This window comes from Larus michahellis, chromosome 9, assembly GCF_964199755.1.
Source record: "Larus michahellis chromosome 9, bLarMic1.1, whole genome shotgun sequence".
Taxonomy (NCBI): domain Eukaryota; kingdom Metazoa; phylum Chordata; class Aves; order Charadriiformes; family Laridae; genus Larus; species Larus michahellis.
Genome location: NC_133904.1, coordinates 3,143,152 through 3,167,279, shown reverse-complemented (window position 1 = coordinate 3,167,279; position 24,128 = coordinate 3,143,152). Strand labels below are relative to the sequence as shown.

At 41.6% G+C, this 24,128-nt stretch overlaps 1 protein-coding gene across 10 annotated transcripts in view; it reads right to left on the bottom strand.

The window, feature by feature from the left end:
- Positions 1 to 10,571, bottom strand: part of DENND4A (DENN domain containing 4A) — a 51,870-nt gene extending 41,299 nt beyond the window's left edge. For 4 of the 10 annotated variants that reach the window (XM_074601361.1, XM_074601364.1, XM_074601365.1 and 1 more), the window contains exons 1-2: positions 10,283 to 10,530; positions 1,559 to 1,644 (exon numbers count right to left, since the gene is read on the bottom strand). The gene's annotated coding sequence lies outside the window, so the exon portion shown is untranslated. Of the gene's footprint in view, positions 1 to 1,558; positions 1,645 to 10,282 lie in introns of all 10 variants that reach the window. The other 6 variants (XM_074601370.1, XM_074601371.1, XM_074601362.1 and 3 more) reach the window with 5 other exon arrangements.
- Between the last annotated feature and the right edge of the window lie 13,557 nt (positions 10,572 to 24,128).

Genomic DNA, 24,128 nt, shown 5'->3' with positions numbered 1-24,128 from the left:
TATTAAGAGATATAATCTGCTGCAAAGTGCAAAACAATCTGCTGTTACAGAAAAGATGATCAGGAGTTTTACAGGAGTTCCACATGGCTCACTCTTTTGTGATAAAATATCAGTGGGACTTAGATCTAACCCTAAAGTCAGAAAGCAGAGCACATAAGCTAACTAATTTTGTTTCCAACAAAGTTTTTCTAGTTTGCTATAAGCTCTCATATAGAAAGCAAACAAAAATTGAAAGGCATAATTTCATATCACCTTGCATATTTTCAGATAAAACAACTAAATCTGTGCCCAAGCTTTTTGAACAGACCACATTTTTAATTCAAATACTAGAAGAGGGAAGTATGTATCAGCTTTCCCCTCCATTGCATGACCAGAACTAATGCAGATGTGCCATATATTCCATCTGTGCAGCATCAACAAATGTGACGCTTCATGAAGCAGAGTTTACTATAGATGCACTATACCATTTCCAAGGAAATAAATACTGACATAATCCATACAACCAGCTCCTACCCACAGACACTTGTAGAGGTAACTCTTAAGTGGGCTGCAGACCAGAAGAACTGCTCTAGCAGTGCCAGCTTCTTTCCAGGAGCCAGCTTTCCCAGATAGCAAAAAGGGTTTACTTGTATGCTTTTGCAAGTGCAAAAGATACATGACTTGTGAAAGACAGCAGTAAGGACCATCTGATTCCATTAGAACAGTTTCGACAGTCCACCTGTGGCAGACACAAATACAAGAACTGCCTTGTAATCTTTTAATGTTCCTTGTCTTCATTCCCATTCCTTCCTGCATTTTCCTTTGAGATTATTAAATCACTTATTAATTTGAGTTCCTTATTAGGTCCATTTGCTGTCTAAAGCATGTGACATTTTACTTTGTTAGCCTGACTCCAAAGAGATGTTCCATTTGTAAACAAGGAACGAATGTCTCCTAATATAGGTTGGAAACCTGTGCAGGGCTCCACAACACACCTTTTTTAAAAGAGTTCAAAGCTTTATTAAAAATGTTTTGGGTTTTTTTTTTTTTTTTTAAAGCATTCATCATATAATCATGTTCCAAGAACTTCCTTCCTTTAAGGCACACATAGATTAGATGAACAGACAAATCAGTGACCAATTTTTAAAAGTTGCTAATTAAGTTCTAACAGCCCCTAGCATTTCAGTCTCATACGTGTACTGCTGCATTATCCTGCTGAAGTATGCTGCCAACACACAGAAATGTGGTGGCTAGTCATGCAAGAGCAAAATGAAGTTCACTGGATCAGTCAGTCATGCTATGGCTACTCAGAACCATTTCTCAGCCATGACACTGCACAAGAGCTCAACATCTAGAGAATGTGTGAATAACTGCAGTTACCCAGCGAAAAAACTTTCACCCCATCCCGTACTTCCAAAGTTGCCTGGCAAAAGTGGCAGAGAAGCCTTTTTTCCCCCCAGTATTTTCTTCATATCAAACAAGCAATCCTGGAAACAAAGCAGAAGCACCTCAAATATCACAGGAATTCTCTCAAGTCAGAACACAAGCCTTTTGAAAATTCTACCAATGTGTTCCCTACCTTTTCATCAGGGCATTGCTTCTACACTTTGCCTCTCTTGCTGTCAGGCAGGCTTTAACATAGACTTCTTGTTAAAGTTTCATTCCCTATACAAACAGTAAAAACAAAAATTACACAGTGTACACATTTGTTGAAACTTACACTCACTGCACACTCCACTGCACCAGTCACATTAAATGAACACTGTGAACTGCTGTAGGACTCACTTTCTAAGGCAAGGTTACATGTCACTTACCTATTAGAAAAGTATATGAAACCAGATTTTTAAACTTACAAAACAAAATACAAAGTTTTATGCTGCATCAATACTTGAAGAATGTAAATAACATTTAATGCTTAAAAAAAAAAAGGCACAAAATAAACCAAAGAACAGTTGAGCCGGCCACTTCAAATTATTTCAACTCTTCTACTATTTTCTGATGATAAAGACCTTCCATGCCGATTCACAGGTGTTAGCCAGCTATGAAAGCACTCTTTTTGCTCAACAACCTTTTGTCATTGTTTGGGCTGGGCTGGCCACTAAAATGAACAACAGATCTTTCTGCAAGATTCTGATATTTAAGCAGATCCCTCTTATTCCACTAAACAGCAATACACATGAACTTTTCCATCTAACCGCCTTATTCCAATTCCCTATTCTTGCCATTGACTGTCACAACTCACTGTTTTTCTTCGGATATGGTAAACACCAGTACAACCACTTTTAAACATTGGTATGACCACAGACAGCTTGAGCTTGTGCTTTACACTGAGGCATGGGCAAGCCAGGCAGCCTGTGCTACAGTTAAGCATTTTGAAGCAACAGCTTTCCACCATGGGATTGAGGAGAATACCTCACTGGAGACAATCTCAGACTTCAGTCTCCCAGAATGACTCATTAGCATCAGCAAGACTGTAGTCAAAAATAAACTTTGCCTAAACAAGGCTTCTATTTGCCAAGACTTGGAGAATACCCTTAGAAGACTACTGCAAGAAGACTTCAGAAAACAAAGCGTAACAAGCAAGGCTGGGAACAAACACCTCTCAGAGGGGTTTATGCAAATCATGAAAGATTTGCTTCCATTCGTGAAGTAAAAAATTGGGGGGGAAAAAACCCTACAGTAGATTATCAGAATTATATTTTTGGGAGCACAGAGTTTAAGGTTCTGTTCATAACCCCAAAGTACAAGGCAACTTATTTCAGATCGCGCAGAAGCAATCAGCACTGTTAGTTCATTACTCCTACAGCAAGGAGTGGGGAGGCAACAGCCTAGAAGGCAAACCCAGCCCCTGGTGCAAGTCTTTCTAATCCATACAGCACTACGGACTACTACTAGTTACAGTCAGTTACTCCCCATTTTTTTTTTTTTTTTTTATACACATGACTACAAAGTAAGAGAACATGCGGCAGTAGCACTACATATTTTTGTCTAATGACCTAATCTGCAATATAAAGTTTCCAGGAGTGTCACAAATTAGAATTTTAGGGATCACCTGCAGACCTCAAGCACAGCTGCAAAAAGTCTAAGAAATAAGCTGCATTAACACATGAATTATGCTTCAAAAAACCATCTTTCCTATTCAACTATCTGTAAAGCCAATGAGGGGAGTTAAAGAAAAGAAAAATATACTTTTAAGCATCACAAGGAACACAGTAAGAACTACTGCCAGAGTACTCACAGCTCTATTTTGTAGTACTTGCAGCTTGTAGAATGTATTTACAACTAGTTTACAGTCCTCCATCTATCAAGTAAAAGATCTACTTGTTCAAGAAACAAGGTGCAAAGGACCTACACTATTACACCAATACAACCAGGACTTCCTGTAGCATTTTTATTTTTCAGTAGGACATCGCCAATACTTTTTTTCCCCCCTTCACATTCCCTACTACTACAGTTAAACAAATGACAGCAGCAGAGAAAGTTACTAACAAACAGGGTTAAACTGATCAATAGCATTACTTTTTAGACCCTATTGCATGCATCTGCATTCAATGATGTTAGACAACACAGTAATTAACAAGAAGCCACTCGCCTCCACTAAGTTCCCTTTGGTGCTGCATCAACAGTAAGTGCTAAAAAACATACTGGTACATAAAAAAAAAAAAACAAAACAAAACAGAAAAAACCAACATTGCTCTACGCCTACACCCGTGGGCCAGAATTGCTATGATGTTTTTTGCAGGCCCATTCACAATCATCTGTACCAACTCATGGTTAACATACTCTGATCCAAACAGCCAAGGAGATAATCAAGAGAGCTCAGAACACTTGGCAACAAAGGATCTCGAAGAGGTGCCTGGGGAACAAAAGTGCTGGATAAGAGCACAGGGCCAGGACAGAACACTACAAGTTTGGGAGCAGAAAATAGAAGTGCAGGCCAAGAGCTGACGGACAGGCAGATTTGTTCAGCAATGCCTAGGAAGAGAGAGAAATTAGGGTTAAATTCAAAGGCTAATCTAGATTCAGTGGGATCACTGCAGTCAGTCAGCAAGAACTAGCCATCTAGAGTATCAGAGCTTAGAGGAGGAAGCAGAATAACTGGCAGAGAGATGGCAGGAAGGAACAGACTTCACCTTGGAGAGATCAGGCTTTTTCTACATCTTCTATACTCTCCACCATCACCCACCAAGTCTTCCACTTGTCTGTTCTTCATTGCTGTTTTTAGCCTCAATAAAATCAAACTATTTACTAAGAGGGTCTAAGAAGGCACAGGCTGTGTTCATTACAGATGTGCCACAGCAAAATCCCACTCTACTCAAACCTGACTGCAAAAATTCAAGAAAAGTGATGTTGAACTGTCCCATGAGAGTCATGACAGAGACAAATCATAACAAGGCTGGTTTTAAAACTTGCACTTTTTTTCTAGATTACACTATCTATGGCTAAAAAGCACAACCAAAGAATGGAAACAATTTCTGAAGTACAACCGTGTTTGTAGGGAGAGATGCAGAAAACAATTCACAGCAAGTGAGGGGGAGTGAAGCCAAGGTAAGCACTATAAAATGTAAATATTACTTCATCCAAAACACAGTTCAGGAGGGCAGCTAGTCCATGTTTTTTTGTACAACTATTTATACAACTTTTTAAAAGGAGAAGTCCCCCAAACAGAATGTTTTGTTTATCTTGGCACAGTAGATAAAGGCAAATGAAAGCAGCAAGTCTTGCAATATTAAGCTTCAAACCCAGAATCTGTCACTGAAAATGCCAAAGTGCATCAACAGAATGCAACAGTGACAGAAGTGGCCTGCTTTCACCCAGGCATGTTTGAATTCACATGCCACCCAGAGTTCAGTTTTGAAGCCATTATCTACCCCAAAAAAATTCTTTAATTCATGGCATGGTGGGGGGAAAAAACAGGTGGGAGTTGTTTCTAACATTTTTGCTACATTTTAAAATACACTGTGACTTAGAACATTTGACATTCTATTTTCTCTGGCCAGAAAAAATGTCCTATAAAGTAAGAAAACTGGACCCAGCCACACTGCAAATTATAGACACCGAGTGGATGACACGCATAGACTGCAACTGAAGAGCTGTAACTGCCATTTGCAGATGACCTACCCCACACGGGAAAGGTTTAATGGTGAGATAACACTGACTAATACCACCCTCATCTAGTAAATCTCTACATCCAGTTAGCAAAGCAGTCATCTTCTACCCCACAGAAAAGTAAGTGCTAATGTACTGCTACCAGTTCAGCTACAAATATATCTACCAAAACACCCATATCACTGTGACAGTTTCCTAGCTAGGTAAGGTAGCAAAGCAATATAAAGCAACATCAGGGTAGTGCTGCCTCCCAACAATCCCAGCTAATTAGCTGTAGTGCAATGATATACTAATGTAACTATTGCTTCAGGATTCTAAAACTAGCTCAAAATACCTTTTGGTAACAGAGCAGACAGACTTTAAAACCCCTTCCCCACCTTTCGGGCCAAAATTATTAAGTAACGACACCCTTAAAAGAAAGGCTGAAGTGTACTAAGTCAGGGACAGTCACCTTTTGTGCTAAATATTATGAGAACAGTACTCACAGCAAGGTTTGTCCCTGGCGCTCTATATAATGAATTCTTCACTGTCCTGAATAGCAGTTCAGCATACAAGGTAACTACGAAGTTTTATAATTTATTAGAACACTGCTCCTGTATCAGGATTTAACTGACAAGCACTGTGCTGATCCTGATTACTTTTGCACTTGCAGGATCTGAACAGCATTGCCTCTTTCACTGTAATTTTATTGTCAAAATATCATGCAGACAAACTTGCTGACATACAGAAGCTACCGGCGCTGGACCAGATCCTGGTCTCAATTGCAGAACTGAGAACAATTCCTTAAGCCCACATGTTTCTTCTGAAGCTCAAGATAAAACCAAAACTCAAGTCCAGCCCACAGTCCCCTTCTCTTTGTTTGCGTGACGCTTGTATACAAAAAAAGTGGGGGTTTCCTCTTGGGACTTTTTCATTTGCATATACGTACATACAACCTGTAGGTACATACAGTACATACAACACACTATCTGTCCACTTTTATTTCAGATGGCTAAATAGAAATAATTTGATTAAGTAGTATCAATTATTTTTTCTGACCCAAAATAAAAAAGTCAAATCTTAAAGTAAAAATTAAATAGCGAAGCTATAATTGGCTAGCTTACTTCTAACACTCCTCCTTACTCTTCGCACTCTATTTTTATACCATAGTTCCTTCTTCTTTCACCTCCCCAAACTATTGTTTACTATCATTTCACTCCATTTCAGCCTCTACAGTAACCCTGTATCTAATACATGAAAGTACACTTTGAAAAGGTAAAAATATGCCATTTAAAAGAGTACGGCAAACACTTTCTGAAGCCTTTCTTTTCCACTTCACAATTTCCTCCTGGTACTGCTTCTGAGCTCTTTAGGGAACTGTCAATGACTATTTCTGCATCATAGACTGCTACAGATCAAACCTCTTAGCATCACTGCCTCACAGAGCCTTCACTGAACGTTTGGATTTTTGACCCTATAGGCCGAGGCAGGCAGTTTATAAGCAGACATACATCAGCGGAGTATTTCCAGGTCAGTCATAGACCCAGCTTCCAGACTAGGCATAGACTAAGCCTGAACCAAAAGACAGCAGAAAACATCTAAGGCTTATTATGCAATACAGCAAAGAACCTCGGTCACTTTAAGTAATTACTTGGTCAGTCCCACTGTTAAAAATAGCTGGTTTTAAACAGTTGAACAGTGGTTATGCATTCACCGTTTATACATATTCGTTTCCTACCTGTTAGCTATCCTCAATTAAAGCAAGGCATAACTGGATTTAGCTTGCAGAGGATTTGCAAGGATTTGCTGCTCTTAGTATGGCATAAAATTTCTATCACGATTTGTGCCGGCAGTAGCAAATATTATTTATATACAGAATTGATATGTAAGGGAACAGACACAGGGCCTTTTCTGTACTCTTGCCCAAGACCACCCAGCAAGGCTACAGCACAAAGATGAGGGACAAGTACAACTCAGCCCTCTAAACCACACCTCTCCCCTTGCTTTTTGTGCAAGCTCAACCTAAACTTTCTTCAAAACTGCTAAATCTTTACAGGGTTTGGTTTTGGTGGAGAAATGGGAAGGGGGGGGGGGCTGGTTGGTTTGGGTTTTGTTTGAGTTTGTTGTTGTGGGGGTGTTTTTTTTGAGTCAGCATAGGAAAAAAAATACAAAATTTCAGTACATGACAGAGAAACCTGATTTAACTACTGTCTCTTTAATAAACAAGAGAATCATACTGGAAATACACCAATCCACATTAATTGCATAATGTTTTGTTAAGGCACTTAAATAGAAATTATTTTGGTATCTTTGTCTTTTCCCCCTTTTATACTGTAATACTTTTAGGAAGTATTACAGGTCTTTCCAGGAAACTTCAGCACAACTACCTTAAATTCACAGCTACAGATGTATCAAAATCTGAGCTACTGGAACCCTCTGTCAGACAACAAGATACTTGGAAATCACCAATACCTCAAACATTATGTTTGAGCAAGGTTACATCAACCTTTTTTCTTTTTTTTTTTTTTAATCCAATATCAATTGTGCAATGTTTTAACGTTCAGCTTTTTGGTTACGCCAACACCATATTTAAAAACTACGGTCAAAGTTGAGTAAAGGACAATGAACGGAAAGCAGACTTCCTACAAGTCTTCATGTAAGGAGATATTTAAGATTGAGAAAAGTTTTGACTCAGTAGCTATTGTACTATTCCCTTTCCACAACCTGCTGGTGTTTGATCATGAGTGCAACTGTTTCTACTGCCACTGTTATAAAAAGCATTTCCATCTACTATGACTTGCAAAACTCCAGCTCAGTTGCTAGGGAGTATGATGGAAATCTAAAAGGGATGTTGAATATTTAAGTGATGCTGCAAATTTCTTTCTGCAGTTTTAAAATCTCAAGATTAACAAATCCCATTATCATTATTCAGCTTGGTCTAGATATTTCCTCCCTTATTGAAGAGTCAAAAGACAGTTTTCTCTAGCTACCACACACTACTGGAGGAACTTACCTAGAAATTAATAAACCCTTCAATGCAAAATCCTGTAGATTAAAAATTGCCATGCTGGATTCTAAACAGCAGCACCCACAATTCCTTCATAAAAGTGGCACAGAACAGTAGCATTAGTTAGACATCTTCCAGAGACAACCTCGTTCTCTCTAGTGTAGTTAACACAACACTAGCTGGGCTCTACTCTCCACCTTGCTACTTTCCCTTTCAAGCACATATCTTAAACAGGAACAGGTTATTTACATTGTTCCTAATGCTTGACCTGAACCAGCAACACTCACCTGAGCCCTATAGTATGTGCCAGGCTATGTCAATGTTTATGCTTTTACTAATCAATAATTAACTCTGGCTACGTAACTACAAAATGGCTAATATTGCCATTAAAGCATATAGAAATTCCATTAAGCACCATATCGGTGTTGTATCCAAGTAAAGCATATAGAACAAGCCATTCACCAGAAATGCGGACCTGCAACCATACTGCTACAAAAAGTATGAAAACTCATGTGTATGAACATCCTTAATACTGGAAAAACATTTCCAAGTAAGCCTGTATTTTTAAAAATGGTCCTAGTGCCTTTTGGCTTACTGCTTACAGAAACAGATCTTATCTTTTGTGCTAGTTTCTAGTAAATTCATTCTTTAGAAGAGGCCATTGGGTAAAGCCTGTTCCAAGGAGCATAAGTTGCTCATAAAGTTGAGGAAAGTACTTCATCCCAGCTGGACCCTAATGTTTCTAGAATAAGGAAAACATGTACATCACACAAGCTCTTAAGGCTGTAGAGAAGCTTAATCTTTTTTGTTCTGTCTTTAAGGCTCTGCGCAATTTTCACCTTCCCCAAAAGCTAACCAAAAAAAAATCTCTAACGCTCTATTTTTGATAATTAAACAATTTCAATGCCAAGTCACAACTACCCCTAGAAAACTTAGCTTAATTTACCAGAGACTTAGTTCCACTTTAACATTCATTTTAAACATGCTTACAGACTCCTCAATACTTTAAAAGCAAGACTGTGTTTCACCAATACTCTAGATATATCAATTTTTAAAAGAGAAAAGAGAAAGGGGAGACTCTTACAAAGTAAGATTTGTATGCTAGACACACAAACCAGAAATAATCCATTTATTGCCCCTTGACCTTCCTTGGCTAGGCTAACTCAATTAGTTTTCTTAAACTACCACAGATACTTGCCAAGATTAAATATTTGTGTTTAATCATTCAGAAAGTGAAAGATTATTTACGGAAATGTTACAGTTTTTACGGAAACCTCTAGTTGAGCAACAGTTCCAGAAAAAATTGTGAAATGAAGTAAAAACCTGTCCACAACACCATGCTTCTACTCAGGTAATTCAAAAAAATTAAACTCCAGAACTAAGTGCCAAGTCAAGACATCATTTTTAGCAAATCAACATTCTCAGAGGCGGCATATTTTTAAATGCAGCCCGTTTGAAATTATTCCAAAATAACAACCATCGCTAGGAAGTTATTAAACATTATCACCCCCTGGCCAGCAACTTATGCTACATGCAGACATCATGACGGAACAAAGATAAAAATATCAGAACTAATTTTTACCACCGTGCCGCACTAATCCAGGTGTACAGTAACCCGGGCGGTGGGAGCCAAGGGGAAAGTCGTAATAAAAAATACGCATGCACAAGGCTGAGCGCTACCTGTGCGACTCCAGCTGACGCAGCGCACGGCGGCATGGAAAATATCGCACCTTTATCTGGGGAACGCGCACACACACGCACCTCGGCCGGTTTCTCTCCCAGCCCGCTCCCGCCCGGCCTTTCTAACATGGCAGGTCAGCGGGGAGAGCTCGGCCGAGGCGCGGGCAGCTCTCCGCCCTGAGGGGCCGGGGGTGCGCTCCTCCGGCCCGGCCCGGCCACGGCCGTGGCGAGGGGCTGGCGGGAAGCGGGGAAAAGGAGAAAGTTTCCCCCACCGCCACCCCACCGCGGCCCAGCGGAAAGTTACCATCCCCGCCGGGCTCCCCTCAGCCCCTCGCCCGGCCTCCCACCGAGCCCCCGCCCGCTGCCGACAGCCCAGCGCGCCGCGGGCGGGCGCCTCTTCCCCGCCGGCCCAGGATCGCGATAGCGCCCCTTCCCCCCGATATCCCTCGGAGAATCTCTCTCCACCCCCCACCCCCCGCCGCCCCAACACTGCAGTGACAGCCCGGCGCGCTCCCCCGCTGCCCTCACCTCAGGCGGGGGCCGCGCTCCCCGGGGCAGGGGGAACGGCCGCCGACGCCTCCTGCCCCCGGCGCCGAGGAGCGGGAGGGTGAAGGGGGGGGTAGGGGAAGGGGGAAAAGCGCGCTCGGTCCCCGCGCCCTTATCTCATCCTAGCGGAGCCCGACTCGCCTTCGCCACCTCCCCGCCGTGTGGGCGTCTCAGGCGGGATCCCCCCTCCCCTCCGCGCCGCCTCCTCTCGCCGCCATCTTGGCTGTCATGGGGAGGGAGGGGGGAGGAGGGGGGGAAGAAGAGGCGGGGGAAGGCGGGCGCCGACTCGTGATCGCGGCGGGAGGGCGCTCGCCGGGTCCTGCGCCTGAGGCGGGCCCGCCGCCATCGCGCTACCTAACGGCCCTGAGCGGCCGCCCCGGCGCCCAGGTCGCCGCTGAGGACTCCTTCTGACGGGGCGGGCCCGGCGGCTGGGGGCTTCGGTCCGGCGGTCCCCGCCTCCCCCCTTTTCCCCTCAGGGAGCGGCGGGGCGCCAGCGGCTGTGAACCCTGAGGGGGGAGCGGGACGCCCTCAGCGAAAACCCCTCAGCACAGCCTAAAACACGACAAGCGGACCACGGGCTCGACTCTACTTCTCCCCCCTACACCGGCAGCACCTTAAATTTAAACAGAAATTAATCTCCGGCCCAAATCTGCCAGTCTTTCCCTCACCTGCGGCGCCCGTCGGCAGGACCCGGAGGAGGTGCCGGCTGTCTGGAAATCAAGGGGAGAGAAAACGAGGGATTTTCTGCAGGCTTGATGTAACCCGCACCGGGTGGTTGCATCCGAGGCTAGCAAAGAACCCGAGACAAAAATAATCTTTTAAGAGCGTGCGGCTGAGATTAGTGCAGCATGTCAAGATGTTGCTGAGGACAACAAAACGAGTCCTCCTGCTCCTACCGACACGCAGAAATATGACTTTTCTGGCACTTTGTGTACGGCAACCCCGGCTTTCAAGATTTTATACCAGTGTGCTATTTTTGAAGTGATGTTTAGGGATAGGCTCCAACCATACAATTTTGGCTTTGAATTCAAGCTTGCCTCAGTTCCGGACGTTTGGCTCGAGGGTTTAGATGTGGCTGGTTATAAAAACAGAAAATGCATACAAAAGTTCTGAATTCAGACTGTAAATGTTTACGTGTGTTCAAACCTACTGTATTGGTTTACCTCATTGCCTCTGAAAAAAATCTGATCAAATAGGAGGATATAAAATTACAAAATAAGACATTTCCCCCCACACACACACACGTGCTTTTATTAATATGACTGTTTCTGGCAGAAATGCCACTCCTCCTCCTATCCCTGGCGTGGAGACGGAGGGGCTGACAGAAGCCAGTCTCTACCCAGGCAGAAGCGCCCATGTGCAAGCCCGCACACGCACAGCTTTGCGCTGCCAGGTTTGATATTTGCAAGCTGAGTCTGACTCTTTTTTTTTTTTTTTTTCTTTTCTCAGCAGACTAAGGAATGTGTCAAACCCTTATCCCAGGCAGGGACTGCAAGAACAACATTGCCCGTTCCTTGTATTTTTATGTAAAATGCATTTCTAGCCACACCCATAAAGATGTTTTCTCTCTCAGCAATATACAGTGGAGTGAGTGAGAGATCAAGAATCCAGAACCTCAGTACTTTTTGCAGCAAGCTGGTCTGCGTTCTGTAGAGTCCTTAAATTATTTGGTGTGCTGTAGAAATTTTTCTAAATCCTGTGACAGTTTCTGGTATGTTTTAATCCTGGAAATGTTTTCCAAATAAATAGCAATAATGAAGTCCATCTTCTGGCTTGTGTTAGCAATTTTGATATGCAAACTATTCTGTGCTCTCTGCCCTTGCTTGTTTTTCATGTAGGGATAATTTTTAGGCGTCAGCGTTAACATCCAAGATTAATGGGTCCGTTCCTACTTCTGAAAGTATTGTTTCAGCTGCCTGTGAACTGAGGCAAAATCACCGCACTGATGTATGAATAGTTCACCTCTCAGAGTTTAGGTTCATAACCATTAAAATATTCTTGAGTATTTCTAATGGAAACTTTAATTTTTAAACATTCTGTGGCAGTTTTCATACTTTTCAGCTCATGTCATAGCTAAAATTTTGTGTAGACGTCTGTGATTTGCTGTTAATTTATAGCCTGACCTGTTTATTTCCTTCCACTGTTTCTGTCCTTCTAGGACTTATCTGCATTTAATTACATATTGTGTCAATGCCAACAAAGCGCAGCCAAGGACCTGGATCTCGCCGTGCAAGGCCTGATACAAACACCAAACAAAATAGCTTCTGCCCAATCCTACCATCGTAGCTAATACAGTGCTTATCCTGTCTTTCTTGTTCTTACATCTCCCCCTCCTTCCCACCCTGTTCCATCAAGCTTCCTCTGCTTTCTCTCCATGACCAACCTGCTGCTCGCTTGCTCTCTTGGCTGTGGCACACTTTCTTCCCCACCGGCACATTTAATTGCAATGTCCCATTTCATTATTAGCTTGTCACCACCTCTATCAAGTCACCTTTCCTAACTTATATCCAACCACAAAGCTCTCCTGCATAGCTTGGCGTCAATTTTCCACATTAAAGCTTTGCCACGCGCAAAAGGGTCTATGAAAAATAATAACTACAGTGCTGTATTTATTTCTGAATAAAGAGCAGCATCAGTGAATAGTGTTACTGTACAGGCAGAGGCGGATTTGCTGTGTGCCCAGCTCTTGCAGGCGCATTGCACGGAAATGCGTCCATGTATCGGTCAAACAAAGCCTTTCCCTTTGCGGGGACGTTGGAGATCTCTAGGCAGTGGTCTCTGCACACATCTGGAGACCGACCCCAAGATCATTAAGTCGACAGAAGTCTTCCTACTAATTCCATTTGGTGCTGGATCAGATTCTTGTTGTGCGTAGTAGGTTAATTAAACAAGTTAACAACTGCAGGTGGGCAGGCATCAAGCATGCTTAATGTGGTGTTCTGCTGCCTCGCAAGTGCAGGGTGGAGCGCTCTCAGCCAGATTTAGCCTCCCCGGGAGCGTGGCTGGGGAGACGCGCAGCGTTTCTATGGACTGGCAACCACAGAACCATTTTTTTCCCATGTTGCAACCCCAAATTTCTAGCTGGTGGCACCGAAGTAATTTTCAAAGTATGGTTTAGCTTATTTTAAGTGCGTTTTACACATGGGTAAACTCAAGCCAGGCAGAGAAAAAGTGGCAGATGGTCAGTGACAGAGCCAGGAAGAGAACAGAGAACTTCCCTGTCCCAGGACAGGATTTTAACAGACTTTGTCCCAGGATTGTGAGATTCAACTGCTTATAATTCATAAGGGTTCAGCAGTGCTCAAAAAAAAAAGAAAAAAAAAAGAAAGAAGCTATTGCTGTTCACAGTAATTCCTGTCAGAGACTGGCTTCCATAGGCAAAACTATTCCAATTTCTTAAGTACGCAATCTGGGGTTTGATCTTTTCACTTTCTTACCAGTTTTATTCCTTTTGAACTCTTGGCTGTGCTACGTTCACTGCTCATTTAGGTCTGCAGGGGGGAAGAATGAGGCTCCAAAAGGACCCAACAGAACATCTTTCAGAGAGACATGACCTATCTGTAACCTTGGTAAAAATAACTATAAAGATAACGATAATGGATAATTATAAACCATGTAGCTGGCAAAACAACACTCTGCGTTTCAGAGGATGGATTGCCTTACCCTGTGCAGTTATCCACTTCAGGGTGCAGTAATGGATCACCAGCCGGGCGGTTATGCAGTGAGATGGAGCCTTTGGCAAGCTGGAATCACACTGGAAATGAAGCGACATCTTTGTGGGCTTTTTTATATATGCATATTTGAAAATCTGGAACTTACCTCTTTTGACATAAAGAGACCGTCCCTGCTTGGAATAATTAAATTCTAGGACATGAAGACATTTGGACAGATTCTAGGACATTATTTCATTTTATAATGAAATAATAAAGTATGTAAATATTTTGATGCAGCAGTACAACAGTGCAGTTACCCTTCCTTTTACTGCTTCAAGAATAGTATTTCTGAAAAGCTTTTGCACTCCAGGGAAACTACTGATTATAAATTATAAAAGGGGCACTACAATATCATGCATGTATGCAAAAAAAAAAAAAAAAAAAAAAAAAGAAGTTTCAGACCCTTCTTTAGATAAAGAACTTACTGAAGCAGCTAAAAATACAGGGAAATGAAGTGAACACAGGGCCTGATCCAAAAGCCAGTGAACTCAGCAGACGCACTGCAGGGGGGTTCGTTAGGTGTCAGAGTCATGTATGTCATGAATTACAATTCACAAATGCAAATAAAGAATTTTATTTTATATGAGTAAAGATGAAGTCTAATTGCGGTGTCTAGGCATTCCACCTGGATAAAATGAGCAGATTTTTCTCCAGCAGGTAGACTTTCTCAGCAAGGATTTATTGCCAATATTTTTGTGAGAGTTTGTAGTCCCAAAAGCACAGAAATGCCGGGAAACAAAAAGGAAAGAAAATGTATCCAAAGACCAAACCCAGATGTTTCCAAGTCATTTCTATAAATAAAAATCTGATGCAAACTCATTATCATTTCACTTTTCAGTGCTGAATTGCTTCCTCAGGATTTCAGAGTGTGCATCGGAGAATTTAGACTGTGCATCGTAAAGTTTCCCTCAGCAAATGGTGAAACTATTCCCAAGGCATTGCAGCAACTACCAAATATCAAACGATAGGAGACCCACTGGTTGGCCATTGGCATTAATTGGTGAAAAAACACTCAACACCGCATCGCTGTGGGAAGGGGTATCAAGCAAGTGATGCCGTACCTCTTCTCCTGTTGTTAGTAGGCAAATAAGTATGTACAGCTGGAGCATATTTCTAGAATGGCTCTTCCTGTAGACACTGGAAGCTCTGAAGCAAATATTTGCAGCAGATTTTTGGGGAATGGGACAGCAGAAGGGTTGCTTGAGGATGGTCCAAGTGCTAATGCATGTACCAAACCTAACCTGTTGTTTGTTCCAGCACTAACCCGTTTTAAGTATTGCTCTCGTCAGTAAAGCAAGAAAACAAAAGCTTCTCTTTGTGGAGTAATATCAGGAAGGAAATTATGCATGCAGATTCGCCAGCAAAAATAACAGTCTCGGGCTGTTGTACAGACTGATGCGTGTGGTGGATGTACACACTGATACTGCTGCTTTGCTGCTATTTTCAGCAGCTCCTGTACCCTCAGGAGTGAGAGAAAGGACTTAACTGCTGTAACTGTTCATGCAGCAGCCTTAAAGGTTCAATTTGGACTCACGCTCTTTGGCCCATCTGGAGGCGATTTCTGCAAATAGGAGTCTGTTCTCTGAATCAGTCTCGTTCATCATCCAGAGTCACGCCACGTCATACTGTGATGCTGTGGGTATCTTCTCTCACCTCAGATATAAAACCGCTTTCCTTCACTAGAGATCTCAGCTCCTTATTATTTGAATTTTTATTTACTTCCAAATCATGCCTAGGCCAATTAATTGCATTCCACATTCCTAAACGTTCCCCACAGTTTTGTCTGGCGAAGATACTTCAGGCTCTAAACTCTTGTGTAGTCCTGGTGTTTAAAGTTTTTGAATTTTGTTCTAGATATGACTTTTATCATGACGGCTTAAGTGAAGTATATCTATCAGTTAACCACTTCTCAGGAGTACTATTAGGCTTAATTAATATTTGTAGAACACTATTGAGATTCATAAGCAGATATTTAAGTGCAAAGGATTATAATTAATTTAAAACTACCTAATTTTTGAGTAAATGGCTAACAACACTTAAGGTAAGATTCTCCAAGTAAAACTAATTCATTTGATTCTTAGACAAAAACATTCAGAAATCTGGGGTTCCATTTACTACTACCACTGTATGATGCATTTTGATTTTTATTGTCCTTCAACATCCTTTGATATATCCGGGCACATAACATAGCTTGCTTTAGTTCAGCAAACACTGTCCAACATGTATAAGTCAGGTTAAAATAAAACAAACTACGAAAATAACTAAATGAATAAACTCAAAGGCAATCTACATCACCATGCGCCTTTAATATTTCAAGTATTTGAACCATAAAGCCTGTAATTAATATTATGGAATAATTTCCAGATTTATTTATAAGGCATCTCATTTACATAAATAGTCATTATCTGGCAAAAAAACCCAGATCATTAAAATTCAGAAAACTGACAAGCCAGATTGCGATCAGTCAAGATTTACCAAAGAGGTTTGCTAGACTCCCTGTTTGAAACTGTTCTGGGAAAAAAATCTCTGCTCCTGAACAAGCTTAAACATGACATCGCTTTGGAAATACAGGCAGTGCCTCATCCACATGACATCACCCAACAGAACAGTTATTTTGGACGGTGAGAAAACATTGGGTCACTCTTCTCACTAACTGTCATGGAGGGTTTCCAAGAAGATGCCTCTGAAACATCTGCCCTGAAAATCTGACCCAGATTATAGTTGATGTTCTCATAACGCAGCTTTTCTGCTTTTCTGAAACTCTACAGCATTTCAAAATACTTTTCAAAATACTCCTTTCTTTCAAAATACTTGCAATACTTACGGTACTTCAATGCTTTCAAAATTTGGCATCTACTCAGAAAACACGTTACACAGAAAAGAAAAAGAAGGAAAAAAGGGCACTTCAGTGTTTCTGTTTGCAAGCTAGAGTCATCACTCCTCAGTTGTTAGCTCGAGAGTCACAGGTATTTAAAAATATGTCCCGGTTGACTAAAAGAATGCATCTCGGGCCCTGCTGTCAGTGCTTTTGCCATTCAAGATCCAGAGTGTTCATTGTCAGATTTTTTTCTACATAGAAATAAAACCACCGATTTTTTAAGAGCTACAGCTACAGAACATATTCAAAAAACCATTGCAGTTTCCCTGTTAAGTGAAACCCGTGCCTGTCCTTTTTCAGTGTGAGATAATTCTTTGAAGTGTGAGTGTAAGCCCACCAGGGTAAGGCGATACACCACAGTCTACCCTGTTTGGGCGATTTTCTTCCTAATTCCTAAAGAATGGAGGTTGGCTCAAGTACAGAGCCACGAGGATTTCATCGCAATATAGATATTTTTAGTATCTGTTATTTTATCTTGGGTACTTTTAAATCTGTACCACTGCCCAACTCCTTTCCTAATTATCTGAAATTCTTTTCTTCTGTAACTGCTGTGGAATGTTCCCTTGTATTATTACACCTACTGGCCTTATTATATTGGGTCCTAATTATACTCATCTATCGATTCGGTTAGGTAGGAGTGTACTTGTTTAAAATGCGAGCAACTGCTGAGAAACAGAGGCAAAACAAAGGAACAACATTAAATCTCACCAGTGAGTCACCGTGAATATAGGTCAGACCAAGCTTTTACCCTTTCCTGAGCAATCTGAGGATTTGGTCCGGCGTACCCGAAGGAGCCTTTAACAGACACCTCGTGCAGTCAGAACTCAAACTTACATTCGTATTCCTTTGCCGTAATAGCACTGCCACTTCGGCATGGGAGTTTAGAGATGAACGCTTCCTTAGCAACTGGTCCACAACCTGGAGCTGACAAAGGAGATGAGGGTGAACACAAACCAAAGCACCGTGAGAGCAACATACAAAACCTATTTGTTTAGCCCAACCTGCCCCAAATAATACTATGGATCTGCTCAATCTCATCCACTTAAAACTCAAATGTGCAGAAGAGGGAGAGTGATGTATCATATCTGATCTGGGGGAGGCCCTCTGCTGCAACAGTAAGGAGCTCTATATAACGAGGTAGGCAGAGAGAACTGTGGATTAATTAAACTGCTTGATCACCCCCTTGAAAAAAATATGACTAAATGTTGATGCAATGGAAGTAATTCACGTAACGAAGTTTGAATTTGACTCATAACGACAGTACAAAACTATCTTAATACATGGCAATTTTTTAAAATCACAGTCTGACTCTTAATACAAAAAGCAATACTCCCAGTGTCAATAATGAGATTGGAGGAAATGTCCTTGGCAAGTCAATTTGTTCCATGCTGCTGATGGTTCCTGTTAGTGACAAGCATTTTTTTCAAGAAGGAAACAATGGAAAACAGATGCAAAAGCATTTACCAGAAGGCCAAGCAATAGCAGCTTTTCCAAAATGTCAAGTGTGCAGAGTAGAGTCAATTTAAAAGAGAATTAATTATTTAAACTGAATTAATTTGACTACAATAAAGCCCTGTTAAGCCATCTCATCCATCCTACTTCCTACTGTGCTACCCCTTACAGTCTAACTCTAAATACTGACCTCTGTTTTCAAATACTTCAACTGAAAAATCCCTTGCCTAGTCATAGTACCAGTATGTTACTTTTTTAATATATTTACTGCATCCCTTCCAGGAACTCATCTCCACATTCGCAACTCATACAAGTTTAACCCCCGGGTCCTCTTTTTTCCCCTTTTCCTCCTTCAGCTTTTTATTTCTTGTGGTGTTTTTGCAGATGGTTCAGGCAATTTCCATCACTGCATTCATCAGATCCATCTTTTCCCTGCAAATCTGTCTTTTGCATAAAGTCCCTCATATCTTCATTTTCAACAACATTTTGCTTTTGCTTCATGCGCTGCCTTATCATTGCTTGCCTTTGGAGAAAGGAACGTGATTGAATTTTAGGTCCACAGCATTTCATTTTGGAAGCTCATTTTCTCAAAGGAATATCCATACCTACTTCCCCTGGAACCAGTTGTCCCAAAGTGCTTCATTTCCTTCGAGGAAGTGCTGTAATACAACAGATTATCACCCGCAGAAGGACTACTCAAGGGACCACTGTGCCCACTATTTGCCTTTTCTAGGTCAACACAGATTTGCAATGCTACCAGCTTTTTAAAAGTGGCAATGATGGTGACCTACCGCTCTTTTTCCTTGATAGTGTTATATGAAATATGTCAAACACCAGCAGAGCCACTGTTGCTCTGAAACCTTTTGTTTCCCACGGGAATATCTCTAACATGCCTACCAGTGATAGGCCAAAGCTCTCACTTTTGGTTTCCGGTTTCAAGATGGGCAGAGGAACCATTCCAAACCCATCCTTTTCTGTACTGTTGAAAACTTAAAGCAAAACCATCTGTGCTAGGATTTATGTAATTTCCTTTATTTCTTCTAATTCACGGAGGAAAAAGAACTCCTGTCTATTAAGCGATAAACTTAATTGCCCTGCGTCTTGCCTGTACTGGGAATGCATATCAATTTAAGTGCATCAGTGTAAAAATCAGTCTCATTAAACCAGCTCAAAGCCCTAAAATAGACAGAATACCGTTTTAACACTTGCGTGTAGTTATTCATATTAAAGTTATAATTTACAGGAGCTCGTGATGAATATAAACCAGAATTAAAACAGCTGAGATGCACCTGGATTACTCAGCAAAAAGTCTTTAGCGTAACTGATTTTTCAACTGGCAGTTAAGAACTCTCTTCTGTAGCATATTCAAGGCCTCGGAGGAATACAGTCGGTTGGGATATACCACTCCTTATTTTGTGATGTATTAGACACAACATGTAAAATGTGAACACACTGAGGCCAAACTAACATCTTCCCTCTGCCCATTGTACAACGGGATGTGAACGGAAGTCAGTGAAGAATTTCACCACAGAAATGTAACCCAGCAGGTGCTAATTCACTTTTTTTTGTTTGTTTGTTTTTTTAACCTAAGACCTACAACTAACATCCAGCACAGCACGTAACTGTCGTTCAGTTGCTGTAACATAAACGCATTGCATGGACTCCTCTCTGACAACTGCCCCTGAAAGGGCAGGTCAGACTGGAAAGGATCCTATGGAAGGTCCAAGGAGCAACAATTTCTTAATGATGTATAAATTCATCTTTATAGAGCTGCAGTAATGCAGTATTTATTAAATTATTTTGTACACTGTCATTTTCTTGCCGTGCAAGGGGAATGACTAATGTACATATGGAAAAATTTGAGAGAGTTCTTAGAAACCATAATATTTTGCTTGATCATTCATAACCAAATATGTAAAAGAACTATTCACCGTATCGCTATTGCGCAGCTTGTATTAGATCTCCATAGTTACACTTGGCATAACAAGTACAAAAATGAAGTGTCTTTGCGGGGCTGATAAGCAGACAGGAAGCAAGCGAACATCTGCTACAGCTTTAGATGGTTTTGCCTTCAGCGACCGCTGAAAAACTTCAGGCTCTGCATTCCACGTACTGCTTGCTCGGCCTTTGACACTAGCAGCTGTTCAACAGGACGTATAAAATGTTATACCTACAGAAAAGGAGGTGCATTATTTTCTAAAGCAGTATTGGGATATTTAATGGGATCCTTTCTTTCCATTTTCTGATCACTAGAAACACTGGATAGCAGACACCGCGGATGGAGTTATCTCCTGAAGGTCAACCACTTCCTATTTTACAATTATTTTTTTTCTAATGCTGTGTTTTCCTTTCCAAAACAGCTTTGTTTTGTTTTGTTTTGTTCTGTTTTAAACACCAAAAACAATTGCACCATATACTGAATAGTAATTATAATCATCATAATCATTGTGAGGAAACCATGTGCTTCCCTGAATCAGGGCTGGGGTTCCAGTCCAGGCAATCTGTCTTCTTGTAGCATAACGGCATTTCTGTAGCATGGACAGCCAAGGAACAGAGTTACACAAAATAAATATCAAACAATTTAAAGCAAACTCTTCCTTTGTTTAAAGAAAGAGCTGTTGAACATGATGTTTTAAAAACGAGCTCAGCCATACAGTGTAGATTCTCTACTTTTCCATACGGAGGAAATCTCTGCTCCAGACAGTTCAGCAGTTCTCCGCCTACACCATATTTTTATTTGCATGGAAAAATCCTAATGGAGAGCAAGCGACAGCAGCATATTTCTTAGAGTATTGAGGCCCATATACTGTAAATGCATCTTTACGTACTTCCTCGCAGATTGTAAGTTCACCTAGGAAATAATTACAACAGTTGTGATGAAATCGTATTTAGCCGTATATGGTAGATCCTTTGGGTTTGACACAATGAAGTGAAAATGGGTTTCGGGGTAACAATGAGAAAGATGAAGAGACTACTCCAGAGTTATGTAAGTGTAACTGAGAAGAGCATTTTGCCCAGAAATTCTATGTTCTGTGCTTCAGAGTCATATGCAGTTTTTTATATGTTCTATTCTTAAACTGCAGATGGATGCTGTTTTGCCAGAAAATAAATTAAATACAAAGATGACTTCAAACATTTGCAGGAGCCTTGCTGACGCTCAAAATAACAAAACATCAAGTAACTTTCCTGGTGAGATCATAAAAGCAGAGACACGGTGATCAAAGTAAGAAAATACAAGACTCGTACTCCATCCCTAATGCAAGATGCTTTCTCTGTGCAGGACCAGGAGCTAATGTGGCACAGAGATGTTCCTATAGTCTACAAATAAAGTATATGAGGTGGATACTTCGGCAGTATTTAATTAGTTAAACATGGGAATATCCACAAAGACAGTCAATTTTAACCCTTGGGACTGGCAAATGCCTGACTCAGGTTATTATTTTTTAATATTACTGTTATTAACAGCAATAATAATAGTGATGGCGTTAATATATTCATTTTAGTAGAGCCCTACCATAGTCCTCAATACTCTCTACAAACACAGAAGTGCAGATTGCATTTGCTCTGAACAGTGTGCTCCCAAACAGGTAAGAAAAACAAAAAAAGAAAAATACAGAATGAATTTGTTCTAGTGGCAAATATCTTAATAATTCTGTGACTTTGGAGGAGCTTGGCTGTACTAAGCCAAAAGGAGTAGCTGGGCATGAAAATAGGCTATTTAAAGTAGGAATAACTGTATTATTTCCACGATCATAATGCTATTATCTTCTGGATTTCACAGGGAACTGATTTTTTTAAACTGTATTCATATTAGAATAATTAAATATCTGCCTTGAACTGTGCGCACATTGCATCTAACCAGCTGGAAACGGGCCAAAACCTGAAGCAATCTTTAGCAGAGCTGCAGAATCAATACATCAATTCCCATTAATTTGGTGTCAGAGGAAACAAATGTGTACCTGTCTGCTGCGTGTGTGTTCCCTGCAGAGGCTTACTAAAATAGGCATCTTCTGTCTGCCTTCCTTCCCTGTGCCCTCCAAACAACAGAAACCAGGGTCAGAATGGGGGAAACACGGTCCGTCTCCAAAATCTAATTAAGCCAGTTTTAGTAACCCAGTATCCTGGCCGAGTTATACACAAACTCTTGGCCAACTCCAAGCCATCCCAAACTCTACCCTGTCTACCCCGTCCCGTTCATTGTTGCTCCCCTGGTGCTCCAGTCCCTCCGAAATACATCTCTACTCCAGGGCAGAGAACACCCAGGCAAGCTGAGGTGGACCCCCTTTCAGTCTGTCAAAGCCATAAGCCGTAATTCTGCACAGTGGTGAGACAATATTAATGACTAATCACAATCGACAGTGCATTTTAAACCATATGGAGGTTTCTTGATCAATCCAAGCTCCATAACATGTGCTGTGCCGCAAACATCTTGCACATCTTGCTCACTGCACAGCTGGCTACTGAGAAAAATCTCTTCCCAGAAGGTTTGCTCAAGCACACGGAATTCATTTTTAGCATCCCAAAGGTGTGTGTACTCCTGGAGCTGAGAGTGCAACCTGTCCAACAGCAGCTTTCCAGGGAAAGGAGCAGGAAAGAGGCAATGGGTGATGAGATTAGCCCCCACGGAAGGAGACTCCTGCTTGGAATATCAACACATCTTTTCCGTCTCTCTCATTGTGACTGTTTGTGCTTTTATCAGATTTTCAGTTTGCTGCTTAAGCTACGGGACCAGATGGCTCCCACGCATAATGCACTGAATCATGGCAAGGCTTGAGGTATTTGTTATGTATAACAGCAAACACATGCGCTGGACCAGGTTAAACGCTTTCACAGTTAGCATATGGTGCGTACTGCATATGGATGGTGCTACAGCAGGTACCTATATATACATACAGCCGGAAGATTGGAGTATCTTTTCTTCTTGCGGGCTGTCAGGAAAATGACTGTCATACCTTCAACACAAATAGCAAGAAATAGAGGCAGCACAGTAACACATGGCACAGGACAGATGCTAGGCACGTCCCGTGATGCGCCATGCCTGATGGCAAGGAATCCTGATGGGACAGGGACAGGAGGCTCTTGTTCCCCCTCTGACTTCTCCTTACAGCTTGTGATTAAGCTGGTGCTGACACCTTGCCCGGAGCCTATTTGCACGGCCGTAGCTATGGGCAGGAATTCTGCCACGAAGCACCTGCAGAAAAGGAGATAAACTCATTGTTTGAGACCATCTTTGCCTCTGGCATTTTTAAAATAGAAAACAAACCTCATTTTCTCCTCACGTAGATCTGGGGTAAATTCAAGATGTGGCACCCCTGTGAAATTAGTGTGGATGAGAGGGGAGTTTGCAAATGCAACTATCGCGCTTGGCAGAGGGTAAGGCTGTTGGGTTTGGACAGTGTGAGCTGTGCTTCAGTGACAAGACCATAAAAATCACCCCATGGTCATCCTGCACCAGTATATTGCAAATACCCATTTCTGAGCGCTGAAAGACACTGAAATAATGAAAGATGGTTTTTAGATACCTGGGAAATGACTGTTTCAGAGAAGTCCAGACTGCCATGCTGGGACTTAATGCAAGTAACAGATCCCAAGGCGGGATCTGTCCCAAATAGCACAGCTTGATACCGCGTGTGTGCCCTGGGTTGCACCGGGAAGGAACAGCCGGCCACTTTCCGATGGCCACGCTCCACCCCAAGTATTTTCTGGGATGAGAAAATTATCCTTTGGCTATTTTTCAGCCTGCTTTTCTTAGTATGCATTTGATATGCCCTCTGTGTTTGGAGTG